General features: G+C 45.4%; 1 protein-coding gene across 3 annotated transcripts in view; it reads right to left on the bottom strand.

The window, feature by feature from the left end:
* Window positions 1-23,488, bottom strand: part of LOC8041750 (glutamate receptor ionotropic, kainate 2) — a 398,324-nt gene that overhangs the window by 230,003 nt on the left and 144,833 nt on the right. The gene's annotated exons all lie outside the window — the stretch shown is intronic.

Below are 23,488 nucleotides of genomic sequence, written 5' to 3'. Positions count from 1 at the left end.
CGTGGTGTGGGGAATGACCTGGTCGTTGCACGAATGGCCTTAAGAAGGAATGTGTAAATGAGATACGGAAGAGCGCCTCTTATCAGGAACCATTCAACCAGGTTGGGGTCAGAATTTTCCTTCCCGTTTAACGTTTCCCCCGGCACAATTTCCAGTTTAGCAATGGCTTTTAGCGAGAACAATAATAATAATATTAATCATAAAGTAATCTTTATTGTTATAATTAATGATTAGAAGCAACACGTTTCGTATTCTTTCTGCGAGAGATAGCTATTCGGAATATCTTTCCAGCGGCATAATGTGCCAGTTATGCGTAGTGAAACTATCTTTCCTAGGCTAAGGTTTTCTTAGTGACTTGTTCTTCTTGCACAAATATAATATTGTAATCGTTAAACATCGTGAAATGACATCCTCGTTGTACCACTGAATCTTAAATTTTTCTTTTTCTTTTAAAGACTGATAATTTTTTTAAAGCAAGGTATACTATTATATATTAAAACGATGGCAGTGGTAAGTGTCGCAATACAAGTTTCAAAAACGTGTTACGTTTTATGCAGTGACCGCAAACATAAATAAATTAAACAAAGCAGAAATACACAGTGTATAAAAATCAATGCAAATAACTAGAGCAATATTAGTGCTAGAGCTTCGACATGGGAAACAGGGACCAGTGAAGGTCTAAAAGGGAGTATTTAATACACGTCTGGCGGATACGCCTGCCCAGTAAAAAGAACAGTGCGCCACGCTGGTGGTGGCGCGAGCTTGCGGTCAATCGTCTTCTTTTGCGACAGTGCTAACACTCGGCCATCCTAAAATTCAAATTTCCTCATATTATATTTCTTTAATGTCAACAATGAAATGTGCTGAGTAATTCCAAATTGTCGACGGGAGCTGTCGACGTGTAGAAACGTTGCGTCCGCTTGTGCCAAGGTATCTCCTCAATGCGGTAGGTGTCATTAGAAAGTCGCATGATTTTCCGCTGGAAGTGTGACTTCTTTTCCTTTTTCCCGAGCCTCCGCTGCTCACGGAAAGTTTGTTGTCATAGCCGCCGTCGTTCATTTGGTGCTGATGATTCGTATTGTGGTGAGGTCGTTTCCTTGGTTGTCTTCCTGCCGACGCGTCTTCGCTGTGTACCCGGTCGCGGCTGCCCTTGCCTCGATTCTGCTTATTCGGTGGTGCTTGCCAATTTCCCTTTGACTGGCTGTTGAGGCTCGTGAGGGCCGTCGTTCGAAATGATAAAGGGGTACCTGGATTTTCTCTCTTCTTCGTGTGTCATTGGTGACCAAAATGCCTTGGCCTCCGCAGTTGTAGCAGTAGCGTTCCTTAATTGGCCGCGTCTTCAAAGGCGCTCGCACGATAGGACCGTCCTCCTTTGTAGGTTGGTATCTCATCCACAGATCAAGGCAAAGCTGAGATCCTGTTCGTTCATCTTCAGTTTTGACCGGTTCCAGGAGATCCGTAGTCCTTCGCCCGATGGTGGTTTCAGACATTTCTGAACACCAGGAGCTCCTGGATGTTACATCGCCTTTCAAAATATTGACGTTTGAACTGGATATGTTCAAAATAGGCAAAACCGTATCGCCATTTTCTGTGACGTTGATTACACAAGCAGGCAAACAGTGTTCCTTGCCTTCTTGCATCCGCAACCGCGTGTCAACAAACACGTGTCCTGCCGCAGGCTCCTTAGTCGTCAGATGAACGATCTCCACGTAGTTCGCTGGAATCACGACAGACTCCTTGGCCCATAACACCAGGGAGCGTGGTGGAAGATCAGGGACTTGAATGTGTTGGAGTCGTTCATCATCATCAGTAGTACTCCCTTGTTCCTCAAAAATTCGAAGGGTGTTCCTTCTTTGCACGATAATAACATGCGGTTGCTCCGTAAACGGTTGTCCAACAAGAAGAGGAATCGCTTGTGCTTCAGTTCGAACAACGTAAATTGGAACGCGGGCTGTCGCCTCGTCTCCGGTGACGCTTGCTTACGTGATTCCGCACGGTAGAACCTGACCAAAACGTAGCCTCCAATCTTACATCCTCGGGACGGCTGGCTATAGTTGATGCCCAGTTTATCGGCATCCACCTTGCGCAGCGTAACGCACTGGCTTCCATGGTCAATATAAGCTCAGACAAGCTTTCCCTCTATGAGAGCGTCTTGAAAATACTTTTCGTTTTGCGCATTTACTCGTTCTTTGTTTTCGATGTCATGATTTTAAACGGACACACTTCCTCTGCCGCTTGATCTGCAGTCAGCTGTTCTATGTCCCGTTCGGTGACATTTGTTACAGTGCTCTTTCTTCTTTGGTTTACGGCAGTTCACAGACATATGTCCGTATTCGACACAATTGAAACATCACGGTTCACCATTATAGTTGTATGGCGATTTTCGTTTTGTGACTCTGTGGGCATTTCGGTCGTTGGGCGAACCGTTCTTTCTCGCCCTTGAGCCAGTTGCCACATCGGATCGGTGGAACGCTTCCCCAGCGGCGGTGACTCGGTCGTCCGAACGTTTGAGGTGCTCCAGCAAATCCTCTGGAGTAGAAAACTTGACAACGCTTAGGCTCTGAAAGAGAGCTTCATCACTGGTGCCTGTAATGGCATAGTCCACGATCTGATCTTCCGAAAGTTGACAAAGACGTGCCAAGCTGAGTTACTCATAAAAATACTGTTCAACGGTTTTGTTCGGCAGTTTTCGCCTCGCGTCCAATTCCTGGTGTCGATGTTGTAGGTTTACGTTCGGTGGAAAAGCCTTTTTCAGCTCCAGCTTTCATTCAAGCCACGAACGCTGGACACTGATGAGGCCGTCGTACCACGTTTCGGCTATTCCTTCTAGCTTTGTTAGCGCAAAACACGCCGTCTCTATTTCACTCCACGAGTATATCGCCGATAGTTTGTCAAATCTCCGTATCCAATGTTCAACTGTCTGCACCGGATTCGTGACGGTGTTGAACACTGGTACCAGCTTACCGGATCCTGCAGGTAGTCTTGGGTCGTGCCTGCGCTGGGTTGCGGGACGAAGCAGGTCAGCCATGCCCGCGACCACTCCTCGCACGGCAGCTTGCACAGCCTCCTGTACAAGAGTCTGAAGCCCAGATAGGTCACCTGTCGGTCCATACAGCCCAGTCTGAATTGTTGGTGAAGCGCTTGCTGCGCCTGCCAGCGGTATTCGTTGCCCCATGGTGTCGGTGTCGAAGCGTTCCGAATCTTGACCTGCCACGCCATCTTGGCTCGTGGTTGCGTCGCCGCTACCGCCAAGGCTCGTGCTCCCTGTTCCAGTCGCAACGGTCACTGGAAGTCGGGGAGGACCCACCGCCGCAGTCTGCCGTATTCGGTTCCGCTCGCTCAGACGCCGCCCTTCCTCGTCCATGTCGAAGTGCTGGTCGGTGCCGCTGCGGTGACGATTCGTGGCCACAGAAGTCGACTTGCGCTCGGTCGTGGTCACTGGGTCAGGCTTGGTTCATCCTATTTCTGATATGTTAGAGGCTCGACAAGGGAAAGGGGGACCAGTGAAGATTTAAAAGAGAGCGTTTAATACACGTCTGGTGGGTACGCCTGCCCAGCAAAAAGAGTGCGCCACGCGGGTGGTGGCGCGAGCTTGGGGTCAGTCTTCTTCTTTTGCGACTGCACTAAGATTAGTTATAATTTTTATAAAGCGTACATAGAGCGCGCTTTAAGATATTGACTTGTGCAATCCCACGATCTGTGCAGGAATTTTAATGGATTGTTTCGAGGGGCAAACGCTCTTTATTCTAAATGAAATATACACATGTATTTGTAGTCAAAATTTAATATTATAACAAGTTGAAGTATTAATTCTCCAAAAAGAACGCTCCCCTAATTCGTGTGCTTTGTGTTACTGACATATTTGTTTATATAATTTTAAGCTTAGGATTGTGCAGAAAATTATTTTTTTGTTTTTCTTAGTGCAGCATTGAGGAATGCAGAAGTTAATTACTCCAGTGATACTCAACCGTTTATGTTAGACGTTATAGAATAAATGAATTATTGCCAAAGTGATATCATTTTTTTAGTTATAAGGATCCTCGACTATTTGAGTGCTCAACATTAATGAAATACTAATTAATTGTTTTCAGGCTCAGGCGTAGCTTTCAGGTGTGAAGGACAGTGAAAGAGTTTATTGATAAGCAAATATGTAACGCAAAAAAGCAGGCGCTAGTGTAAATTTACAGAATATGTGAATTAATTTGAATTCTTAGCGAATATAAAACTTGTAGTAATAGAGACCAAAATTACTAGGTGATATTTTTATTAAGGAGCCGTTGCCTTAATTATTTTTGTTGGCATTTTTTTAGAGAAAGTTGGTCTTCCAGTCAGTCTAGACAGTCGAAATTTGTTTCTAAAATGTGCTCAGCAAAATGTCTTCGACGAATGTTCGTACGATATACATAACGAAATACAATGTTTTCAGCATCTAAAATTACGGCATGCAAAAAATTAACTTAAATTTAAACCACGCTATTTGCGAAGGATAGAACCTATGCAAGCGCTTTTCTTTACATGGGTATTTCCACGTAACGTAATACGCAACTGTATACAGCATATGGTAGTCTAGAGGAGGAAGAAAACTGTCCATCGATTTGCCTCCATGATTCCGAAGGACATTCCGCGTAGTTACACCCTAAGAAATGCTTTACTCTCTTCGTCATTCTAATGTTTTTAAGGTATTAGCACATTGCTTTGACGTTCACTGAAAAATTAGAACACACCCTTCCTCGACGAACTTAAATGGCGCCCTTAATTAATACATAAATTGTATAATCTATATCAGGGGTGGCCAGGCTGACCCGGCCTAAGCGCCGCAAACAAAACCACGAAACTTCCAAGAGCCGCGGGAAGATGGGGGGCAAACTTTTTTCCAGAGCTATAAACGAAACTTGAACTACTTTCTATCTATCTGAGTCAAAAGCAGTCCAACTGTACCTAAGGTACTAGTAGCAAAAGAATACCAAACCGAAACCTGTCTTTCGATTTTGAACGCGTTCCATTTCTCTTTTTGGGGAAGTGCTTATGTGACCGGGAGGCTGGAAAGTGTGTGTGTGTGTCTGTGTGTCGGAAGGGGGGGGGTAGGAAGAACCAAGACTAACTTTAGAAAGACATTGAAAATGGAAAAATCAGTGTCAAAAACAATCACACACACCCACACACCCACACCCTCCGCCCCCTCCCCCCCCCCCACATATATATATATATGTTAAGTCAGAGATCCGTACTTGCGGCGGTGCTATGCTAAGAGTTTATTGTACGTATTACTACAGTTTCGCCGAGAGGCTCGGCTTTGTCAGGAGATGGCATACATGTGAGGAAATCAGACTGCGCAGAGCAGTAAGCGGCCAATGGGGCGAGAAGGAGGTGACGTCAGGAAAAATAAAAGTGCACACGTAAAAAAAAAAGAAAACATCATAAAACAAAAACATTCACTTCACTTACGCCTTCTCTCAAACGGATATAAACTTCTTTGATGTAACTGTAAAAATTGAAAATGGTAAACTCTCCATAAATCTCTACCGTAAACCGACAGATTGACAACATTATCTTCATTATCAGAGCGACCACCCTCGCCATTGTAGAAACAGCGTCTCCTACAGCCAAGCCCACCGTTTTTAACGAATATGCACGAAAGAGGAAGATTTTGATACGAGCGTCCAGAACCTAAAGTGCATGCTGGGAAAACAAAAATATTCATTACGTGCAATTGGCGACGCAATTCAATAAGCTAAACAACTGAACCGCGAGGACTTAATTGCGAACCGCCCTCCCAAACCCAACCTACAACGCATGAATCTATGTCTAAGTTACATGATTAAAGATTAAAACAGCGCAAGGACACGGACAAGAACAAGAAGGTAGACAAACAAGTTACAGCACGAACTTTCTTAATGTAAACGGTATACTGAGACGGCTCTATAATACTCTGGAACAACGCGAACGTATTAAACGTGCGTTTCCGTCCGCCCCCGGTGTGGTCTACAGACGAACACGTAACCTAAGAGACTCACGTGTAAATTCTCGACTGAATTCGTCATTGTCAAGTGACGAATGCAAGCTGTGCACGAGACCGGGATGTCTGGTGTGCAAACAAATACAACATACTAGCAGCGCTAGCAGCACATAATTGCAGTTCTCCTTAAAAATTCGAGGGAACCTGACGTGTGACTCTTCAAATGAGGTTTATTTGCTTGAGTGCAGTGTCTGTAAAATGCAATTATATAGGGCAAACAAAGATAGCATTGAGCATTCTTCAAAGATAGCATTCTGATTAATAATCACAAATCTCACTCAAAATGGCTCCCAAGCCTACCTCTTTCAAAACGCTTTTGCCTCCCACATCATTCGTTCAAGAAACTTTCGGTAACGATCCTTGAAACCGTATTTAAGTCAGACCGCGAACGGGAGCAGCGCGAGTCGTGTCTCATATACCGATTCAACACTATCAATAAAGACATAAATGAAAATCCAGGAACTTTTGCAGCGATTAAAACGTTGTCTCTGAACTAACAGGGAACACCAATACTCACCCTGACCAAGTGGCACTGTATTTGCAGTTGGAATTGAAACATTCTTTTGTGTGTGTTTGTGTGTATACGAAGCAGTGAACCTTCCACATGCGCTTCTGTACCCTCAGCTTCCTTTTCCCTCTATTTACCCACTCATATGCGAGATCTGTTAATATTATATTTTTTTTCATTGAAAGGCGATGCAAATCTGTGCCTTTCGCACCATGCTGTCCTGCTGCACACAACGTTACTCGGCTTCGACCCTGACATCTGTATTTATTTTAATGTTTTATTTTAATGTTTTATCTTTTCAATTTGTAGTTTTAATTGACTGTCCGGTACGACGACGTCTTTTGAACTATCCGGTGGCAATCCCCCCCCCCCCCTCCCCCGCGCCCCCCTGCCCCGCCGATCTGCTCCTTGCTCCCCTCTCCCCTCTCTTCCGCGGCGTGCGGCGCCCGAGGGGAGGCGGGGTGACCGTCGCGGAGAGCGGACGCCCACATCGGCTTAGCCTAAAGGCCCGTTCACACAGCTGCGTTCAGAGCGACCACTACGCTTACGAACGAATGCAAGCGGTTGGAACAACGAGTTACCATAGCAAAGAAGCGCCAAACGGTCTTTTCGTTCGTGTTTGTTCGCAACGCAAGGAGTTAAGTAGGGCTGAACTTTTTCGTTACGTTCGAAACGACCGCGACGACAGACCAATCACAGGTCGAGGAGAGCTCGGTCGCGCGCGTTGCGTGCCGGTCGTGCCGGGCTCCTCCTATCTGCAAACATGGCGTCGGTGGTGATCGTCGATGTGGACGGCGTGGTGGAAGCTCATCGTACCGCGTAAAAGCGCTACCCTTGACTGTGAATTTTCGTCGTGTGTCGTTATGATAACCCAGCACGTACTAGAAGGGAAGATCCACCTACTCGTGCGGCGAGCTCGTGGCGGCACTCTCAAAACAGCAGAGACGCCCGTGCCGTCGTGTTTGTTTACTTCGACTACAGTGGTGCTTTCTTAGCATTTGTATCCTCGAACATCGCCCGGATTTTTTATTTTTTTTTTGTGGCACGTCTGCTGAATTTTAAGGTATTACCGGTGCGTATCGTATAATGAATGCGAATTTTCACCCGTTTTCATTACCCGAGAAAGGTGATCAGTATTAGGGATCCTGAACACTCGCAACGTCTCGCTCGCAACGTCTATCTGATCACGAAATTATATTTCTACGTTGCTATATCGCTGATAAGATTACATCGTGTTTTATGATCGTAAAAAAGGCGTGTGGCGAGATCTGTACAGTTGGCGAAGCCGTGTATTAAAGTCGTGATCGTGCAAGACGGCGTACTGCATCTTCTTTTTTTTCTTTTTTTAATGCGCTACCCTGCAAGCGTATCTTGAAAAATAAAAAAAAAATAAAGTTTGTGATCATAGAAGACGGTCTGTCAATTTTGTGTTACGCAAGTAAGTGGCAGCGCGTCCCCTTCTTTTTAGAGGCACCGCTGAAACAGCTTATGGCGAGGGAGAGGAGGTCGCCGTGCTGCCGACGCACTGCGCTTGTTGCAGTGGTTGCAGGAGTGTACGCGCGGCGCGGAGCGGTCGTTCCGGTCAGAACGGACGCAGTCGTGGATAACGGGTTCGTTTCAGATGTCTGAAGCAGCCTATACACAGCTATTTTAGGCGCACAGCAGATCTTCGTGACTCTACGCCGTAGCCGGAACCTCCGGCTGCTCCGGTGAGTACGGTGGACCTCGCGTCGGGCAGGAAACCGTCCACCATGTTTGTAAGCGTAGCTTGGCTGGGTCGAGTTAAAGCGCTGTCCTTGACTGTAAATTTTCGTCTTGTGTCGTTATGATAACCCAGCACGTAGTAGAAGGAAAGATCCACCTACTAGTGCGGCGATCTCGTGGCGGCACTCACAAGACAGCAGAGACGCCCGTGCCGTCGTGTTTGTTTACTTCGACTACAGCGGTGCTTTCTTAGCATTTGTATCCTCGAACTATTATCTAGGACCGCGAGCTGAAGCATAGAGTAATATAGTAAACGTAAAGAGAGGACACAGGAGCCGATTCGCGGCCCAGATAGTGCGTTTAATACCCTCCGCTACGTGGCGCTTTTCTGCAATTTGGTTAAAATTAATTAAAACTTTCCGTGAAAAGTATTTATTTTTTAAATGGCAATGCTTTAAAATTGTTTAAAGTACTTAAATCGACTAAATAGTTTAAATCAAATACGTCACAAAAACCACGTGATGAATGGTGCCTGCCATGGCCTGCCTGCCTGCACGCCGTTGCCTCTGCATCATTCTGCAATGCCTCTGCTCGTCCCTGCGTCGTTCGTCTGTGCCGTGCGTGCCGTCCATCTGTGCTTTCTGCTGCATCATGTTCGGTCGACTTTGCATCAATCGAGGTGACGCATGACCGCCCGCGTGCTCGCATGCTCGGCGTGAATTCGTGGAGCCGATCGGTTCGAGCTTCTCGCGCTGCTGTTTCTGCCGGGCTGTCTGGCTGCACTTGAACGTCTGTGCATGTTGATTTTCGATGAGATTGTTTTAAAAAAACAATTTAACTTACGACCCTGCACACGACACTGTCCATGGGTTTACAGATGACGGTGTTGAACGAACCTCTAACATTGCAGATAGAGCCTTGGTTGTTATGCTGTCTGAAATTTCCAGGAGGTGCGTTTAGCCCCTTGCATTCACTGTTGTGCACACTCCAGCAACGTCTTCTGTTTAACGCAGTCTCCTCATTTCTCTCATTCGGGAGCTTAAAGGGGCGGTGCAACGATATTCAATTGGAATGTTTTTCACTTTACATGAGCCTACTGCCACTAGTGGGACTCCAGGATGCTCGCACGCAACGCCATTGACCAAGAAACTCCTTTGTTGCGCTGTAATTTCAAGGACAAAACCGAGGGTTTTCATTCAATCTCTCCTTCGCAAAACCTGATGACGTAGCTGGGCGGTAGCAGTACCGCCCAGTGACGACATTTGAATGTGGCTCATAGATTGGACCCGAGCATGGCGTGGAAACTCGATTTGAGCTCGTGATAATCGATAGCTCTTGACGCATTCGGGTAGTGTCTTGTGTCCAATTGCTGCAATGACGAAAACAGCCGAACCATAACAATGCCTGGAACTCAGCGCGTGTCCTGTGCCTTGTCAAACCCAGCCACGGCAGAACTGGAAGCGCACGCTCTCTTGAGCGCGCGCTTCCAGTCCGGCCATGGATCAACATTGGCGGCATATAATCGGCTCCAGATCACGTGGCCGCTTGTTCTGGCTGCGAGTCGAGGGGCTGAACTTTGCTCGTTTTTCTATATTTTTTTTTCTGCTACTTTGATTGCGGGTGGTGAAAACGAACCGGTGTTTCACAGGTCATTAACGTGAGGGATGCGTTCTAAGTGGTATTTGCGCAAAATACAAAACTCGTTTCATCGCCCCTTTAAAGGGGCGGTGCAACGATATTCAATCGGGATGTTTTTTCACTTTACACGAGCTTACTGGCTCTAGTGGGACTCAGTGATACTTGCACGCAACGCCGCTGACCAAGAAACTCCTTTGTTGCGCTGTAATTTCGAGGACAAAAACGAGTGTTTTCATTCAATCTCTCCTTCGAAAAACCTGATGACGTAGCTGGGCGGTAACAGTACCGCCCACTGACGATATTGGAATACGGCTCATAGATTGGACCCGAGTATGGCGTGGACACTCGATTTGGGCTCGTGATAATCGATAGCTCGAGAAACATTCGGGTAGTGTCCTGTGTCCAATCGCTGCAATGACGACAACAGCCGAACCATAACAATGTCTGGAACTCAGCGCGTGTCCTGTGCCTTGTCAACCTCAGCGCATATATGATCAACATTGGCGGCATATAATCGGCTCCAGATAATGGGGCCGCTTGTTCTGGCTGTGAGTTGAAAGGGTGAACTCTGCTCGTGTTCTTTATTTTTTTCTGCGACTTCGATTGCGTGTGGTGAAAACGAACGGGTATTTCACAGATCATTAACGTGAGATTCGTTTTAAGCGGTATTTGCGCAAAATACAAATATCAGTGCATCGCCCCTTTAAGACTGTTGGCTTCACAGTAAAGGCTGCGGTCTGTGGTTAGGGGGCTTCAAACGTAAGCTTGGTGTGTGTGGTGATAAGCCATTTGTTGAAAACGAACACGTTTACTTTGTCTTTGATGTTCCGCACCTTCCCAAAACAACCAAGAGCAATCTCCAAGCCCACAAACTTTGCATTGGAAATGAGGTCATTGAGTGGTCTTCTATTGTTGAACTTTATTGATCTATCCATGAGATGAGCTTGCAATTCGCTCCGAGGCTTACTGAGAGACACATGTTTTCAAGAACCTTTCTGTAAAATGGAAGAAAATTGTGCCCAACAGGTACTGAGTGCCTCACTCTTTTTTGCAATCATATCCCTTGTTTATGCCAAGGAACTTCTTGAGGCAGCCATGGCTACAGCCTATTTCTGTGATAGGATGTGCATACTTTTTGACTGTCTAAATAGTTAAAAATTCAAGAAGACGGGGCAGAAGTTGCGTCATGCCATTCTGAAGGGGGAATCTGAAATACTTGATTTTCTCCACCAGTAACTCGGATGGATTTCAGCATGGCAGTTCCAAAGTAGGAGGCAGCCATAAGCCATCATTGGGTGGCAAGTTACGATAAAAAGTGTCCTCATGCTCTGGGATGAGCTTTCAAGCAGCCATGACTTTAAGTTCTTACTTACACGACGCCTGCAGCAAGACACACTTGAGAACGTTTTTGGAGCTATATACCACAAATGCTGGGCTGCAACACAAACCCAAATGTGCATCAGTTCGCGTCAGGACTAAAACACCTCTGGATAAAGAAACTGTTCAAACTGTCGGACAATGAAAACGTAGAGGATGACAAGGCTGACCTCCTAAAGGAGTTGCAAATATCTTGGCATCATGAAAGTTTAATTTCAGACATTGTGGAATGTCTTCCAATTGATAACTTCCCGCCACTAGAGGATATTTCCGAGCTGGCATCAGACATCAGGTCTAACATAATTGATGACTCATCCACTTTTTTTTATTACGTTTTTGGCTATTTGATCAAGCTTTTGCTTGAACAGACAACTTACAGCTGTGGCTGTTCTCAGCTGCTATCGAATGAGTGTAATAACTTGACCAGGCCTCACCAGTACTGTCTTGTTCCTAAAGCATGTGCCTGGAAAATTCTTCGGGAACTTAGTAGTACCATCACAGGCTGCCTTTCATTTCATTCAGGAACTAGAAAATCACTTTCTTCCCATAATAGAGAGTGTGACACATGTTCGAGGAGTGTGTGCCGCCTTGTATAGCACACTTTGAGGTCTGGGTGGTTTTAGCCTTTGCCCATAGGAGTATCACAAAGGGTTTTTAAAATTGTTTTTCAGAATACGCTTATGTTGACATGTTTGATTTATTAACCGGAATTTGGACAAAGTTCGGTTGCACTCTTCAGTGGCTAGTAAGAACGAGACAGGTTTAACTGTTAATAGTGCATTAACAGAGGCGGTTGACAAACCAAAAACAAAAAGTGCTTATTAAGTGGGCGGTGCAGCTTGCTCTCCTAATATTTGTTTCCCCTTTTTCCAGCGAATGTGTATCACGGCTCCCTAACAAAAATATTTGTCCACCTTCTAAAAAATTTCGATAGAAAATAGTGTATAGAGGCTAAAAATATTTGAAAGAAAATGTATCCACTTTTGTATCCACTGTCCATAGTTTTTTAGCCGCTTTTAACTGAAGCCATATTTCTTTTCTGAACGATTTCGGGAAATGTTTAGGGACGTTGAATCTTGTCAGATTTCGAATAGAGTTCTCATTGTTTGGTAATGGCTCGCCCGCAGTGAGTTTGAGGCTATGCAAATTGGTGTTTTTTTTATATTTGCCGGAAATCGGGAATTTGTACTATCCGGCGTGTGCTTCGCACTCTTATTATACTCTTATGACTGGTAATGATAGCGATGTCTTATTTATTTTACACTTACTTCCCGTACCCGAGTCGGCGTGAAAGTGAATGTATCATACAGCATGTTCTCCGTGGAAAGGTTTTGTTAACTTGGTTCCGCTAATAATCTATTACGAAGCGTACGATATGCCAAAGTCCTTCATATTCATTTATTTTTGTGAGTATCGATCTCTTTCGTATAAAACATACAGAGCTTCTGAAGTAAATCATGTATACATGAATGTGATCCAATAAAATGTGTTCGAACCACTTACTGTTGTTGGCCCCAAAATGCTCCACCAGCTAGGAGTCAATGCTGGGATTGTGTAACTTCAATGCTTTACAATAGAAAAAGAACAAGAAATATATATACTTCTGCTTTGTGAAGTAAGTTGAAATATTGTTTGGCACATTTTGCACGGACTCTATCGTAAAAAAATTAAGCAAAAGTGCGTCAGTATTTAAAAAAAAAAAAAAAAAAAAAAAACACAGCGGCTTTGGGAGTCAAGGAGCTCCCGAGAGCCGAGCGAGGCGGGGAGGAAAGAGAGAGAGAAGGGTACCGGAGAACCGGCGCAGAAACGCCCAAACCGAAACCGAAACTAACTTGACCGGAAACGGAATCAGATTATACTTAATACCGCCCGCTATGAGCGCTACCTGTCACTGGTCTATCTGGGCCGCTGGGGCCTCTGGCAGTGTCCGCTCTTTACCTTGTGTATATTACTCTATGGCTGAAGCTCGTTTCGCATTGGCTGTTGATTCGGGTGGTGGCATGCGGTTACATGTGTGTGTACACGCCGCGTACGATTGTCGTTGAAGTCGCAGTGGTTGCATTCGTTCGTAAGCATACTGGTCGCTCCGAACGCAAATGTGTGAACGGGCCTTTACATGTCGCTCCAGAGCCTGCGCCGTCCGTTTATGACCTATCGTACCAGCCGCAGTGTCGGAGATCTCATATACGCTTCTTTAGCTTTTGTTTATTGCGTCGCGCAATATAACAAATATTAGTTGGACATCGGCAGCATCAAAACGGTACCGGCACAATTTTCCAAATACAACGGGAATATCGGCAGTACTCGCACGACTTTACCGACCCGATGCGAATATCGCCACGATATTGTGTTCTGCCTTTGTTATTTTGCTCAAGTTGGCATTCAGACAGCAGGCGTTAAATATAGTGCAATGCATTTCTATTTTAGGCAATTCCTTACAATAAAGAACTCCGCGTAAGAACCGCAAGGGAGAAACTGTAGCTGAGAGAAAGGCTACATTTAAATTTATCGTGCTCTTGTTACTAACTATATATGTATTTCATGTGTTCTATCTTGCTGTGGACGTTATCATAACTGTATTGTTTCGCCATATATTTGGCAAATGAACCTTTTCATCTCACTAGTATTTTGTCCTCTCTTCTACACTCTAAAAAAAGTCTGTGCGTTCACTTTCACGCACAAAACTCGGAGTACCAATCAGCGCAACTTACGGAGGCAGCTCAGCGATTGACAATGCCGAATCATCTGTTTAGACCAAAAAACGCAGACTAAGTTGTGACATTAGGCAATGCAAGCGTGACGTTTTGCATTGCTTAACGTCACAACTCAGACTGCGTTTTTTGGTCTAAGCATATATTTCGGCATCGTCATTCACTGAGCTCCTCCGTAAGTTGCGCTGATTGACTCTCCGAGTGATGTGCGTGAAAGTAGACGCACATACTTTTTTTAGAGTGTAGCAAGCACTAGAAAAAATGTACTGGATACTTAGACACCCCAGCTCAAAAAAACGTTTCCATGGCATTATGAGCGTATTAGTAGACAACCTCTCTGCAATTATTGCGTTCATGCGTGTGTTGATTATCAGGTAAACTAAGGATGCCAAGGAAAAAAACAAAAACTCCACGTCATGTTTTTTTTTTCTGAACTAATGTTAGAGCCTTTAATATATTATTGCCAAATTACATGTCCTTGAATTTTACATCACTTCAGAAAAGACAGGGGGGCCGAGAGCTTCATAAAAAACTTGTGAAACTAAATTTCAGAACATAACAGACGCTTAAAACCACAGCCGCCGTCTGGGACACGACTTAACTTGGCGTTGCAAGCTTTGCGCGTATTCTATGCGTCCTTCCTTACCTTTGAAGATGAGGTAAACCGCAGTACAAAAGCAAGATACACTTAATCATAATTTCAATCGCATTCTAGTTGTTTTATTCTTATGGTTCTCAAGCTTTATCTACTTGAAATAGGAGATGTATCAGTATAGTTAGAAAGTATATATTTTAAGTTTTCATATCACCAATCGATTCCAGTCGAGCAAGCGTACATGAGTGTTTCCCAAACTCTGCTGCCCTGCGACCGACTAAAATATAAAATAGCACGTCACGACTTCCACCCCCTCCTCCTTTCCTGCTTGTTGTGAAGGCACAACCTTTTAGATTTCACTGCATGAAGGGTAATATACACTATTAGTGCTCAAATTCTATTTCACAGTTACTATAGTCAAATTGAATCACCTTTCTAGCAAAACACACTTTCCGGCAAAAATCGCGGTTCCTAATGACCAGCGCGAGCTTGTTCAACTGCACTGAATTAAAAAGAGCCAGGCGTTTGAACACCACATCTCTGAACTTCGGCTGACCCTTGAACTGCGATGTGTGTTGTGTTTCCATAGACGCCACCACAATGAAGTCAACTTCACACGTTTTATATTTTCAGAGCCGCTTCGTGATCCCCTCTGAGCCTGCGGAACTTAGGGGGTCGCGGCCCAGAGTTTAAGAAACATTAATATTTCAATTATTCTCAGCGGCTTCTTTCAGAAACACCGGTCGTACATCAGAATTTTATTGAATGCTACCCAACCTCCAATTCAATACAGGTTTTAGGCTACCAAGAACCAACCGTACGCGAGCGGCGTTGTCTATGTCGCTTGGGCGCCGCAATGTATATTATTATGCACTAAAAGGGGTGAAACCCTAAAGTGTAAGATTCTGAGTCCAGCTTTATTTATACCCACGGCTGCCGTCTAATATCTGTTTCGTTCTACTTCATCGAACGCATCATTTTATATGACACCACATTAGATATGCGGTCTGCTTCACTAAGTAATCTGTCTAGCTTGGCGAAAGAGCGGTCCGAACTAATTAAAAGTCTCTCCCTTCATTAACCGCCTCCCACTCCGGACAGTCCAGCGGTGGCTTACGCAGCCTAGATGGGTGCTCTGTGTTGGCGAAATAACTATTACGCAAGCTATATTTTTGTCAGGAACGTTCTTTCTCGGTGAATGAAAGAGGCAGCGCTGGCTTTGAAGTGCCGTAATGTAAAGTATTCAGAAAACTCAACTTAATTTGTAGAAAGATGTGAAGCTCGCTGGATTTAATAATTTATTGTAAAACAAAATATAAAGAGCTCAGGAAGGGTGAGTGTACTTTCATGTCGTATCTTTCTTACAACTGACAACATTTATTGGCATTCATAAGGCTGACTTGCAAGTTAGTTAGGAGCAACTAATTTTCTAAGCAATATATATATCCCCTTTGCACGTGGTGTATCTGATGGTATGCTGCAATCCTGTAACATTTAATAAAAGGTCCGACACTCGACATTGACCATTGCATTTTAAGAATAACTCAACAACGTCCGATGTTAGAATATCCCGAAATCTGGCACGTTTGTCAGTCTACGAGTTCCATTCGGTTGATTGATTGAGGTTTAGTAACGCAGCAGCATTCAAGGCTATTATGCGCCAACAACTGACTATTGCAGGAAACCAGGGTTATAGAGAAAAAAGAGCTGTAGTAGCTTGTGGGTTATAAAAAACAATGAACACGAGAGTATACCTACATGGTCATGATTCCAGGACATATGTTAAATTATAGCTGGTATCGTAGTCTAATATCTCTAAGAAAATTAAAAGCCCACTTGTGCGGTATTAGCGGTTCGTCGCCGAGTAACATAACGAAATGTAATGGATTATGCTCTTGGTTAATTTGTGCAAAATGTCTGTGACGTTCACGGTCACACAGAGGGCATACCAGTAAAACGTGCGGGATACTTAATGGTATATGACAGTGTCCACACTCCGGAGCATGCTCTGCTCGCAAAAGGTGCCAATGAGAAAGGCGTGTATGACCATTTCGGAGTCGACATAATACCAACTCATAAAATCGCTCGCGATGACGTGCACTCTCCCATTCCTGAATTAAAGCTTTTACGACATGTAACCTATTGTTCATTTCTCGGTTCCACTCCCCTTGTTACTTGCACTCAGTAGACTCTTTCAGGGCATGTCTATAATCTCTGTAGGCTATTTTGTGCAGACCCACTTGTCGATCCTTAGCAGTGCTCGCTGCACGGTCAGCATTCTCATTCCCAGGAATTTCAAGATGGGAAGGTACCCAGCATAATGTTATATCGTTTTTCCTTTTTGATGCTGAACATCGCCGGTTCCTTATTTCTAGAACAAGTGTATTTTGGACATCCCCGACGTGTCTAGAGCTCGTAAAGCACTGAGCGACTCAGAGTGAACAATTGACTTACGAATCTTCTTCTTAAGAATGTGGTTTATGGCAAGAAGTACGCCATAGAGCTCTGCGGAAAGAATACAGGCAGTATTGTTAATTCTCTGGAAAAACTTCACAGAAGGCTCGTCCACTGAGCAGCCTACATAGGATTCAGTTTTGTTCCCATCAGTATAAAAACTTGTGAAGTGCCGGAACTGGTCCTGGAGTTCAAAACATTCTTGCCTCAGAACATCATCAGGGGTCCCTTTCTTGTTGTATTCTGTCATTTTCAACTCACTGTGGATGGGCAAGAGGTCCCAAAGAGCTACTGAGTTCAAGCGTTGCACAACTGAGGGTAGCACATCCAGCCCTACGGACTCAGCGGAACAAATTCTCAAGGCGAGAGGTGGAACAAATGAAGGCTCATTTGTGAAAGTCATCATATTGTCACGGGTGGTGGCCAAAAAAAAACAATAAATAAACAGAAATAAATGCACGTTTAATGTGGCGAACTTGTGCCAAAAATAAAAGGGTACAAAGATAATAACAGAGCGTCGCGGGCGTCGAAGTCGGCGTAGCAGCAGAGTCGAACGCTGAGGCGAAACTGTCTCGACAAGGTCGCGGACGGCCTCTTATCTAAGGTGAGTCACTATCTGGAAGATTCGGCGGAGAAGGTTCGAGCGTAGCGCACTCGGGGCGAGAATGAACACGCACTTTCTAGAACAAAAGCAGGGATAAACGATAGAAGTTACATCTGGTACAAGAATAAACGAGAACTTTCTAGAGGTCCGTGATCGAGCGTTGCTTTCTCAGCCCTGCGCGCGGCATTATCCCCCCCTTTAAAAGTGCATCGTTCCGATGCAACGGAAAACGAATAAAAGAAAAGCAAATTCACAAGAAAAATGCAGCAAAATCGCGAGCCACAGTTCACAGCTCACTCGTCGGCGAGAGTCGAAAGTTTTATCGGTCGTTATACGGCTTCAGCGGGACGACGTGCACCACCTCGGGTCGTGGCTGACGTCTCGTTGATGGTCGTGTTCCGTCGGGAAGGACTTCATAGTTTAGATCTCCGAGGCGTCGGATGATCTTGTAAGTCCCAAAGTAGCGCTTCAGGAGTTTTTCGCTGAGACCGCGGCGACGAATCGGCGTCCACACCCAAACTCTGTCTCCGGGCTGGAAGTGGACGTCGCGGCGACGAAGATTGTATCGGCCGGCGTCGACATGTTGCTGGTCTTTAATCCGTAGTCTGGCGAGCTGGCGGGCCTCTTCTGCCCGTTGAGCAGCCACTTGGGCGTCATCGCTCCCGTCGTTGAATGACTCGTGCGGCAACATTGAGTCTAGCATAGTCGTCACCACCCGGCCACACGCCAGCTGGAAGGGCGTCACTCCTGTGGTCTCTTGCACTGCTGTGTTGTAGGCGAACGTGACGTAGGGCAGCACTTCGTCCAGGTCTTGTGCTCCACGTCGACGTACATAGAGACCATGTCGGCGGTTGTTTTGTTGAGCCGCTCCGTCAACCCGTTGGTCTGCGGATGGTATGCAGTTGTTCGACGGTGGTCCGTGTGGCTTAGACGAAGGATCTCTTGGGTCAGCTGTGCAATGAACGATGACCCTCGGTCTGTGATCAGGACTTCAGGGGCGCCATGCCGGAGAATGATGGATACTAAGAAGAACTTGGCGACGTCGACAGCGGTCCCCGATGGAAGGGCTTTCGTTTCGGAGTAACGAGTAAGATAATCGGTGGGGACGATTATCCAGCGGTTCCCCATCGTTGACGGTGGAAAAGGACCCAGCAAATCCATTCCAATTTGCTGGAAGAGCTTGGTTGGCGGAGTAATCGGCTGAAGGAGACCTGCTGGCTTTGACGGCGGTTTCTTGCGTCGCTGGCACTCATGGCACGATCATGTGTAGAGAGGGACGGTCTTCGGAAGCTTTGGCCAGTAGTACTTGTCACGAATCCGGGCAAGGGTCCTGCTGTAGCCGAGATGTCCGGCCGTTGGGTCGTCGTGGCACGCTTGAAAGATTTCTTCTCGGAGGCTGGCGGGGACAACCAGTAGCCAGGGGGTTTCGCTGGTTCCGAAATTCTTTCTGAAGAGCACGCCTTGCCGCAGGACAAAGCTCGGTAGGTGCGAGAAAAGACCCTTGGGACACAGCCTCCTCGACCTTCGAGGTGGTCGATCACGGAGCTAAGTTCCGCGTCGTCGCGTTGCAGTGCCCTCATGTCGGTAGCGTAAACTGCGCCTAGAAAACGGGAGTCGTCATCGTCTTCGGCGAAGGAGATTGGAGGTTCGACTGGAGCCCTAGACAAACAGTCAGCGTCATTATGCTTGCGGCCGGATTTATGCACGATGGTTACGTCGAATTCTTGCAGTCGAAGGCTCCAGCGGGCGAGGCGTCCTGACGGATCCTTGAGGTTGGCGAGACAGCAGAAGGCGTCGTGGTCGGTGACCACGCGGAACGGGATCTCGTACAAGTACGGCCGGAACTTCGTTATCGCCCAGATGACTGCCAGACATTCCTTGTCGGTCGTTGAATAATTCTGTTCTGCATTGGACAACGCCCGGCTTGCGTAAGCGATTACTCTCTCTGTTCCTTCTTGTCGCTGAACGAGTATTGCGCCGAGACCGGTATTGCTGGCGTCCGTGTGGATTTCTGTCTCCGCAGGCTGGTCAAAATGCCCGAGGATAGGGGGCGACTGGAGCCTTCGCTTGAGTTTGTCGAACGCTTGTTCTTGCTCCATTCCCCACTGGAACTGCACGTCGTCCTTCGTCAGATGCGTTAGCGGTGCAGACATCTGTGCAAAGTAATGAACGAAACGTCTCCCTACTGAAAAAAAACATCTGGCGCCTATATGAAAATAAACGGGTACACACCGGTAACAGTTTAACCATACCAGTCACCAGTTTGTCAAAGGGGTCGCCCGTTTGGCTCAAAGGGGTCCCCCGTATGAGCCATAACGGTCACCTATTTCAACAAACAGGTCACTCCTTTGGCAAACGGGTCGCTCGTCTGGGCAAATGGGTCGCTCGTCTGGCCAAATGGGCAACTCGTTTGGGCAAAGTTGTCGCACGCTTGCTCAAACCGGTGACCATGTTGCACACTGCGCCGGTTTAATCAAACGGCTCTCCGGAGCCCGTTTGATACTGAACGTACAGAACGGTGGCGTGGGCACGCCTAGCGTTTCAGCCGTGGCAGCCAATGTTTCCGGAAGGCTGGGAGCGCCGGTTCATCGATTTCAGATCGTCCGCGTAATGCAAGTAATTATATTTATATTTCAATTGCTCTGATGTTCGCTTATACTGCAACTAAAACTAACACCTTTTTGTTGTTGTTTTACGTAAACGCGCGACGTTGGTGAGCCGATATTTTTGACAGAACTTTAAAACTTTGTCCATCTTTGTTGCCTCGATTTAATTATTCAGCTCGAATCTCTCTCGCAGAAGACGCGACCGCGTGAAAGAATGTACCTCTAGACTCCGTTTCACTTTAATTCAAGACGCAGAGAAGGTAGCACGTGTACACGCGGCTGCAAGAACATCGAGCATTGCGAGAGCACGCCCGCCGTTGCAGCAGTCAAACTACGAGCTCGCGCTGAGTACTTTCTTCGTTCGGGCGCAGGCCGAGCTTCTGGCCGCCCCGCCGCCATTTCCAAAATTCAAACGTGCTAAAATGCGCGCGCGTTTTTTTTCTTTTTTTCGAGGTTACAAAAACACATCTTTCTGGAATGCCTGTGGAGAGGGAGAGGGGCTGTCCCTGTGGTCCTCGCCCCCACCCTCCTCTTTTATCACCCGTCACGTGACCGGCAGCCGCGCGCGAGCTACACGCTGATAAGCATCGAGATCCGGAAGGGTGCGCCTACAGCCGCTTTTTTCTTTGCCTCCTTGTTGTCAGTTCCAGCTCGAACTTCGCGCGTCCACCTGCTTCGATCTGTCGCCTAACCCTGCGGTCTTATTAGGATGTCTCTCGACAACGTATTGGATGTGCACCAAAGCTATCAGTGTTCGAAAAGTCTTACGTCTATATCGGCAACAAGCGATTCTTCAAAGTCAGGAATTCTTGCGGTTTGGTTGGGTTCGGCAACTGACAGCTTGTGCGCCACATCGTGTTGAAACTTCCAAGAAAATGTTCCCTCTCATTTGTGTTTGTGTGGTTGTCCTGCTTTGACCGTGTCGACAAATATCACGGATTACATCTTTCAAGTCCGCTATTTTTATGGTAAGTGCACTTCAACCTACTTCTTGGCGACGATTGACCGTTCTTCTACTAGTACTGTTCCAGATTATCTATATGATTATGCAGCCACTATTCTCGCGGCAGCCGGGCGAATAATTTCCCGAAATTCAACCTTCATAGTCTAGAATTACCTCGGTTCTTGTTTGGTTTGCTATCATCTCAGTTGTATAAAAGCTTAGAGTGCCTCTCACATTTCACAGATCGCTTGTACGTTTGTACTTGTCTACAGAAGACGTATTTCAGATAAGATCGACCAAAGGGTGGCTGGTCGACATTTTTAAATCAACTGATGTTTTTATATGACATTGTCTAGTGTCTGGTATAAACGAATCCCCACTTAGTTTTGACCAGAAAAAAAATTTGGAGACAAGAAAAATCGTAAGGCAGGGAGAGGTGGACAGTTGCAATTACGCGCACTGATGGAGGGGGCAAGTTTGAAAGTGAATAATTAAAACAATAAAGTTAGGAGAATTTTAAAACTTTTTACAAACAAACTATGGGTACAACTTGCTTGTAATATAAAGTAATAATATTTATTAAAAATTTATTTAGTTTTCTAAAAATTGCCAAACACGCCTGCTCGAACGACAAATGGCAAAATTTGGAAATCTGTATCTCATGAAATAATTTAATCATTATTACATAACTTGCAGACATTATTTTACTAATATATGGCTATTATTGAAAAAATAAATAAGGTATCTGAGTGACACAATAGTTACAATATATTTAGGCAAACATGGGAAAAAAATCAAACAAAGAAAAATTCCAATGCGAATAAAAAAAAAACACCACCTTCGATTTTTTTTAAATTTGGGTACCCTGTTATACTCTATTTCGGCATTCATTTCTATTAAAAACATGTTGCATCATTGCACTGTGAAAGAAGAAACAACTCCCCAAAGTAGGGTCCTTTTTCAAAGCCTACACTTAGCAGTGTCCTATACAAGAAGTGACTCTGAGTTCCAGTTTCATGAAACTTGCACAAATCTTTTATATACATTTATTCAGATGAGGTCATTGATAAAAAGAGCGATCTGTCACACAGTAAAAGGAAGGAGAAACTATATACAGCATTTTACATAAGCGTACAAAGTGGTATCATATTAGAGACTAATGATTTGAGAAAAGATGATGCCGTGTGAAGTTGTACCTTCCGGTATATTTTACATCTAGAGTAAAATAAATAACTTTACTTCCACACACAAAAACAAAGATATAATAGTAAGGTATTTAGGTTGGCTGCGTATTTACGATTACAAACAATTTCAGGTGACGGATGCCATAGTGCCTAACTGGAGCAGCTTCGATGCTCTCGGTGTATGAATGAATCGTGGCAAGCCGATATATTTTATCCTGCTCGAGGATAACATTTTGGGATTTTTTTTATAGTGATCAGATAAAAATTATTAGTAACCACCAACAAAAACAGTAGGTTAAATACCCCGTGAAGAAAAATGTGATAAATAAGATGTCCCTGCATTCAAAATGAGCAGTCCTTGGGAAATCAAATTCGGCACTTTACGCTAAGGTTTTCCTCGCTGTACCCATTTAATAAAGTTGCTTCCAAGCAGATCTGACTGTCCGTGCTACATATACGTCACAGGTCCCTTCTGTTGATGACTTGCTGAGCCGCCACGCGTGCCAAGACTGAATGCCAGGGAAGGCGCGCACCGTCAGCCACTCTCCTTTTTTTTTTGTTCACGATACCGAACAACCTCATTTTCGTCCAGATATACGAGATGCACGCCTTTCAGTTTCTTTGATAGAACGCTCACCATTGTCCTGGCCGTCTGAATTGCGCTTACTGAACGTTCTCTCAGGTTGTTCAGCGTGGCCTGGTTCTTCACGAGTCCGCCAACTCCGTCACATGCATTTTTCCCATGTCCAGATGCAGAAAATAACCACTGGGCTTGTGGGCAATCGTCCTTTGCAAATTGGTGAAGCTGGTAGCGATTCTTGAAATGACTGGCGGCGCCGTCACTTACGTACGTCACGTACGAGTATACCGCAACGTTGTCTTCAACCCACTCCTTCACTTTTTCTAGAGCCAAGCAAGCGTGAGCGGCGTCGTGACACAGGTCCTCACTGATGATGGCAAAGCTGTTTGTAGATTTTCTTGTCGTCACTACACATGTAAATATCGAAACTTGTTTTTTTTTTTCCAGTGATATGCTTGCACTTCGTCAGGAAGCACGATGGTCCAGTTTTCAGCAAAGTCAAAATGAAAGACAATGCTCCCGCGTTGCATGCACTGTTTTTCATCTTAGATTGCTTTACCTTGCGTTT

Source organism: Ixodes scapularis, unplaced genomic scaffold (assembly GCF_016920785.2).
Source record: "Ixodes scapularis isolate PalLabHiFi unplaced genomic scaffold, ASM1692078v2 PGA_scaffold2__306_contigs__length_199485367, whole genome shotgun sequence".
Lineage (NCBI taxonomy): Eukaryota > Metazoa > Arthropoda > Arachnida > Ixodida > Ixodidae > Ixodes > Ixodes scapularis.
The sequence above is the reverse complement of the archived record's forward strand: the minus strand, read 5'-3'. Positions and strand labels throughout refer to the sequence as shown.